The sequence below is a fragment of the Lepisma saccharinum genome, chromosome 11, assembly GCF_977018435.1.
Source record: "Lepisma saccharinum chromosome 11, izLepSacc3.1, whole genome shotgun sequence".
NCBI classification, from domain to species: Eukaryota; Metazoa; Arthropoda; class Insecta; order Zygentoma; family Lepismatidae; genus Lepisma; species Lepisma saccharinum.
In genome coordinates, this window is record NC_139239.1 from 10,956,985 (window position 1) to 10,964,434 (window position 7,450).

General features: G+C 36.6%; 1 long non-coding RNA gene across 1 annotated transcript; it reads right to left on the reverse strand.

Annotated features, from left to right (window-relative positions):
- Nucleotides 1–363: 363 nt before the first annotated feature.
- Nucleotides 364–3,975, reverse strand: LOC145995133 (uncharacterized). Its single transcript, XR_014442412.1, has 3 exons — nucleotides 3,897–3,975; nucleotides 1,779–1,928; nucleotides 364–435 (listed from the first exon to the last, which is right to left on the reverse strand). It is a non-coding gene; the product is annotated as an uncharacterized LOC145995133 (long non-coding RNA).
- Nucleotides 3,976–7,450: the final 3,475 nt, after the last annotated feature.

Sequence of the window (7,450 nt, forward strand, 5' to 3'; positions counted from 1 at the left end):
ACCCAGCAGACAAGAGACACATACCCTTGACAATTTTAAATATTTTCTATAGAAACAAGACATAGCTACATGAAAGTTCAACTCTCCAAAAATAAAAGCATGGATATGATTCTGTTTTCAAGTAGCAGAAATAAAGTTCTATTGAAAGTTTAGTAGGCTACGAAAGAAATACATAAAGATTATAATTTGTATATTTATGCTAAGGTGCATTTTGGAAATGCATATCCAAAGATTATTAATTACAAAATGAAAGGTGTGTATGTATGGTTCGCACACACAGCATTATATTTTACGTTCCTAGTTCTATTTATGTGATTCTGACATTTTCAGATTACATACAGGTTAATTGATTTATTTACTTACATTTCCATTTACAAAATCAGGATCATCTTCAAACATCAGATGTGGTTATTTTAGTTAAACAGCATTCAATGTCTGAAATAAGGAATAAATTTAAATTAGATTAATCTTGAAAGTAGCAAAAATTTAACTTCTTCAATACAACAGTTTATTGTACAACTATATTTCTTAATAGATGGAAGACTATTTGAAGCGTTCAAGTGGATTTAACATATAAAAGTTAATTATCATGCAAAGTTAGTATCATTTGGATCCCCCCAGCAATTTAAATTCTCCTAAGGAATGTCTATATATACAGTGGAAGATTGAATGAAAGAAACCCAGAATGATGAAAGTTTAGATACTTTTCAAATAAGAATTAATTTCTTTATCTGTGTTTTTTCTTCTACATAACATCTCAAAATGAATTTAATTTCCAAAGACAAAATTTGTATGTAGGCTTTTACAGGGTAACTGATAGCCAATAAATGTAGCATCACAGACCCTCACTTTGCAAGTTGAAAAGAGAAAACAAATAAAATGTATGAATCACTTACTTCATCCCACATCCACAAGAACACTAAATTGTACACAAGCAGCAATCGATTCTCAGAACTTAAAGATGCTGACACAGAAGTATATTTGCTGTGTGGTCTAGTCAACCATTTTTTTTTTCACTAATCCTCCATGAAATTAATTGTGTAACAAAGATATTAGGAAAGGTATGTAAAGAGTGAGATGCATAAATATTTCCCGGAGAAGTTCAATGCAGTTCAATTCCTTAAATACACGTGGGACGTCAAAAAATATTGAAAATTATGAACAACTTGCTTGGTAATATTTTAACATCTCGCTGTACACATTGTGTAATTAGTATGCCATATCAATTTCCAAATACTTCTTAAGACAGTCACAACAAAGTTTTACACTCCAGCCTACACTGTGTATAACTATTAGTACTGTCCTTCCCAGTGGCGAACACTCCCTTTGAAACAGAAATAACCGAAGCTATGAGACACCCACCCACCCTTTCCTATTTCCAGATTTGTTGTTTGAATTTGTTTTTAAGTGCACTTTATGCACAGAAAGGCTAATCGGGACTGCACCTAAAGTTCAAAGTGAAATCTGAACCACTACCGAGTATGGAACCTCGGACTCCTTGATACATGTATTTATGTATGCATGTACTTTTGACACTTTAATTTTCTTTTCACACTCACTATGATGACTAAATGTTCAATACTAGCTGACCACCTCTAGCGTGTGCTACACCTGGGTACATATAGTGGTCGCCACTGGTCCTCCCACCTCAACATATAAGCTTACTTCCTAAGAGACCTCTGTCATTTCAAGTTCCTACAGCTTAAAACTTATGAAAATAATGAATAATAAATTCCCTTGAAAAGAGAACAAAATTAGATTTGAACTACTCTACTTACATTGCATATCTGTGTAAACCCAACCCATGCAGGATCCTTGAAAAACTGCTATCGGTGATGAGTGGCGAAATGTTCAGTGTAGATTGGAACTAAGGCGAGTGTGTTTGTGGGTATTATCCGTATTCACTCCTCTCTATGCATGGCACATTCCTGAAAAGGAGTTGAAAATTAAAATAATACTTAAAATTTTATGTTACACAACCATATTTATGTGTAAAAGAAATCTAAGACAACACTCTAAAAGAAATTCTAGCTGCTGCTTGAAATTGTAAGTTTTCTTAACTTAAATTGTTAATGTTTAGAATCCCCCAAGGACCGAAAATTAGAAGATACTATGGACGCACACTACAGAAAACCTCACGAATATCAGCGTCTGAATGTGGGAAGGCGATCATTGCTCCCGAAAATTAATGTCAAGGTATATTTAACTTTCACGCCCTTGTTTACAATGTGTCTTTTTTTCTTTAAAAAATTGTGAATTAGATGCAATCGATACAACGAATGAATGGAGTTTAAGCAGCAGCTTACAAATCTTATAAACTCTTACAGAAGCCTGTTTTGTAAATAATATTTCCCATGCAAATTAACTTTACGTCCCACAGTATCCCACTGCATTATTTTGGCCTCTTTACTTAAAAATCAATTACAAATCCCTCTGGGGTACGTTCCGACAGGCAATAACGAAAGATTATGAATTATGCGCAACAAGTTACTTTACAACTTTAGGAACATCACACACCAAACGAAGGTGCCAGTCGCAGTCAGAATAGTCGACACCAAAGGGGGCTCTAGCCCACAACGAAATATTTTTGGCCCATCTCCTCCTAACACAAATAGCCAACAGTTAAAAATTGGGATTGCTTACAGCGCAGCGAGAATCACACAAGAACAGAAGAACACAAAGAGAGAGGGTGAAAGAGACCGAAGATACATTGACAGCGAATGACAGAGAACATAAATAGAAGGAAATGGGAAAGAGAGAAGGAAGCGTAGAAAGAAAGAGACAAAAGGTAAAGAAGAATAACGGAAATGGAAACAGAGGAACCAAGAGAGCAGAGAAAAATTGAAACATATGAAAACGGAGAAAGAAATAAAGATGATAGAGAATCCTAGTAGCAGTGATAATTGTAGTAGGGTCAACCTTTGTGACGTTGTTCCCCCAAACATCCACATATTCTGTTTAAAGTAAGATTATCTTTCGTTTGTACCGGATTGTATCGCATTTACTTTCGTTTGCAACATGTTCGAGTATTCACAAATTGAACTTGGGGGGGGGGGGGGACTTCAGGTAGCCCGTACAGTTTTATCCCAGCGCATTTTTTCGATTGTACCGTAACGATTTGAGAGTAAATTAAATTAATATTTGAAGTTCCCTCGCCCCCAACTTTAAAATGAAGGACAAAATCATTACGTTTGTACCATTGAAATAACTAAACTAAACAACTAAAAGCTCCCCATCATGGAGGAAGAAAAAATCAAGCAACTTCTTGGATAGAATTTCGTTTGTGCACTTGAAATTTTATTTTTTATCGTTATAGTTTTCCAGTTATTTCTCTCCAAAAATGGGAGTGGGAAGGACGGAAACGAACTTAAACCATGATTTCTCAGTCTCCGTAACCATAGGCGTAAATTGGCGGGGACAAGGACCCCCAAAATTTTCACATTTGTTAAAATCTTCAAGTTAGGCGACCTGAGGAGCAAAGTAATAAAGAGTAATATTTGTGATTTCGCTAGTTATTTAAATGTCTTAGCACGTCGAGCTGCGACGCCAGGTGTCCCGGGTTCGAATCCCGCTTGGGCATGGTTGTTTGTAAATGTCCATTCATCAATTTCATCACTCATCCCCATATTCTCAAAATTAGCCAAGAGGCACAAACCGCGAAGTAAAATAAAACGAATCAATCAAATCAAATCAAACCATCACGAATGCCAATCTTCGGACGAGAACTATTGAAAGGGCTCACACTGCATGCTAAACAGTGCCCTCTCACCGTGTACTGTCATTATTTCGAAATGTGAAACACATTTTGGTCTAAGCATTTAGGATAGGACAATCTGAGCATATATAAAGAAAACTTACAGTGTAAAAATATTGAAAACGTTATTGAACTTACTTACCTTCGAATCCTGCTTTCTTATCTTCACTTTCAAATACCCACTCAGCAGACAAACTATTCTGGCCCACGGCACAGACGACCTCACACAATGTCAACGGCAAGGCTATTCTGGGCCTGCTTGTCCCAGACGACCTTCGATTGGTCCACACGAAAAGCGCGCCGTATACGACGCGTGACTTGCAACAAAAGACACTAAAAGTGAATGTCCTTTAAACAAAGCAACGATCTTTGGGGGTGGGGGTGGTTTAGACAACTTTTGTGGCAGGCGGATCCACTGGGAGGGCGATGGGAGCGATCTCCCTTCCCAACTGCCAGTTCTTGGATATGATATTATACCTGATATTTTTGAGACTCAAATGTTCCGACTTTTATCCCCAAATTTAAAAGGCTCGATAATATTTATTAAATAAGTCAACCTTATGATCAAGATAAGCTAATCGAAACTGACACTACAGTTTAAATTTGTATTGAATCACTGTGCAATATGCTTCAAAATGAAATCGAACTGAGACCCCTTGAGGGAATAGGCTTTCGTGTTCTGTGAATATTCACTATATTTCTCATATCTGCTCATTCAGATTACATTGTGGCAATAGGAGGTCAAGAGGCATTATGATACAATAATAACCACCTATTCCAGTCCTCGACCTCTATTTTTGCAAAGGAATTCTCTATCTTCTAGAACACAAAATCAGCTTCGTTCCTGTTTACAGTATAATATGTTGTTTATATATAGCAGTGTAGTGTATGTTAGAATTGAGGTTCGGTGAGGTGAGGCATTCGAATGAAATTCGCCCCTCCAAGCTGTAACTTCTGGATCCGTCACTGGTTTGTGGCAATTTGAAAGCGCTCTGTGGATACCAAAGTCCTAAGAAAATAAAGGACAGAATTTATCTCCTCCACAAATTGATTGAGCTGGTTTATTTTATTTCGCTTTTGTGTCACTTTTGGCTAATCGCGAAGATGAGGATGAATTGATGATATGATTAAATTCATGAAGGGACACTCGCAAAGAAAACACATCCCCAGGCCTGGATTCGCTGCGCTACCCACTCCGCCATGGAGACCGGCTTTCCTTCACAGAGATAAGTACTTCATAATAATATTAATGTAGAATATAATATTGTAATTCTCATCCAGGAACAGCCCTATAGTAGGGGGGTGGGAGGATAAGGGCAGTTGATTCAGGTTCCGCAACAAACAACTTCAAATTTCCCCAGAACTTATTAGTTAATAGTTGACATTGATACTTTCTAATATACATGATTAGTTGACCAAAAATCTAGATTTTTACCCCCTAAAAAACTAATGTGAACATGAGAATGTTTTTTGTCGCTTTTATATAAAGAAAACTTCAAACTGCGTTTATTGTGTAATGCTGGTTATTATCAGTTCGTTACAATAATCTGTAATTAAAATTTTATAATAATAAATGAGTATTTAATGTCTTATTGTTGAAAATATTGTCTTTGCATTTACTGTAGTGTCCTAATATACTGATTGGAACAAAGAACTCCAGAAAATATAACTTATATGGTGGTCGTTACCAAAGATAATGTACTCTTCCTGCGGGATTTGTAAGCAATAAGTTCTTCTCAATAAGGGGACCCCCACGGACAGGGTGCAGAGCTGTGGTGGAACGCTCTCGTCACTTGGTATCCAGGTTCGAGCCTGGGTGAGTGACTGTTGAAATAGCCATTTCCATAAGATAAATTAGTTTCCTGTATTTGTACATATTGCCAATGGACACGAGAACTTGCGAAAAATAACATTTTTTAAAAATAATCCAGATAGTTAATAAACAAGCGTGAATGTGAAGATATGAAGGACGTATCATCCAAAATACAATAAGTAACTTCATTTTCTTTAACTAGTCGTTGAATGCAGGGTCTTGCACTACTAATAAAACTGTATCTTAGATAGTGGTAAGCAGGAATAATGCTGTTTTCTTTTCCTTCTCACTGGCAGGCAGACACGTCATTCGAGGTATTACATATATCGATTGCCTTCGACTGTTGACTAGAACAATAGAAAACCAGATTTTTTTAAAGGAAGATCGGCCGTTGGTATAAAATTTATTATTACGTATTATGATTATTTTGATTGATTGATTTGCTTTATTTTACTTCGCTTTTGTGCCACTTTGGCTGAAACCAAGCACAATTTAAAATGAAGACAAGACCGAGAGTGACAACCGTCTGTATAATCGAGACTTATACTGTCCGAAAGCCTTGTATTGTTCAAGGATTTGGTAAATCGTAGTGTAAATTATTTTTTGAATTCGTTATAATCAAAATTTCTATAATATGCAACTTGATTTACTTTTTATTTAAAGATGTTTAATTTTCTAAAACTTTCGTTTTTAAGTTATATTACTAAATGTCTTTGAACATTTCTTATATATTTATTATTGAGATAATCTAAACGAGACCGAGGCTTTTCCTTCGGGAAAGAAAGAGCAACGAGAACGAGTCTGCTTACAGCGACGTCTGGCGAAGAACGAAAGGTTCCTTCATTCACGACTCTCGTCTCAGTTTGTAACCTAAATTCATGTTGCACTTTTATTAATTTTTGTAAAAGTAATCCTATGTTCAATGGCATTGATTAACTTCAGTTGACCATATTTTGAGAAATCTTACGTGCCAGTATAATGCAAACTGTCTGAAATAAATGTAATAAGTTAGCCGTGACCGAGCACGTTGAATAGTAGACTCAAGGATTTTGCTACCGAATGCTTGACGGTCAATTAGTTGGCTTATGAAAAGATCCACGTATATATCCAAACCAATAATAATAATAATCTCTTGATTTAGTAGGTGACGTGCGCGTGGATTACAAGGAAGCAGAATTCTTTATAGGGGTGGTCAGGCCAACAATAAAATTTAAACAGTAATATTAATAACAATAATAATTATCATGCTTATGATTATTATTGTTATAAACTAATTGAAATAAACCAATTTTATTCCAAATGTATTATCATTACTATTATTATTATTATTATTATATCCTCCTTGGAGAGAATTTTCTTCTCGATCCACTTGATAAATGAATTTCCAGCGCAACAGTAACTTGACTGAGATGCTTATAGTCATTAAATTTTGTTATTAACTTCTATAATAATAATACCCGTGGCTCTACAGCCCTCGAAGGGCCTTGACCTATCTCCCGGCTGCCAGGCTCCATCCCACAATCCTACCTAGAGGTGTGGAGATCTTCAACCAGTAATGGGGTGACGTGGGGTCAGCACGTCGAACCTCCAGCCGTTATAGGAGATATCCGTGACCGGGTTACACTACTCACTCGTAGCTCGCCAATTTCCTCACGATGGTTGGTTGCCACCGGTCCTATGCACAGGCCGAGAACCCAGAGACTGAACCCAGGCGGACTCGAACCCATGCCGTCGGAGGCCAAAGCACAGCGCCTTAGACCGCACGGCCACGGACGAGGACAATTAACTTTTGTACAGTTTGTTCAAGAAAAAGCTTTCAAAGCTAGTTAGAAATTTTAATCACAGCGTTTATCAGAGGAATATAATCGTGTACCAGAAATAAA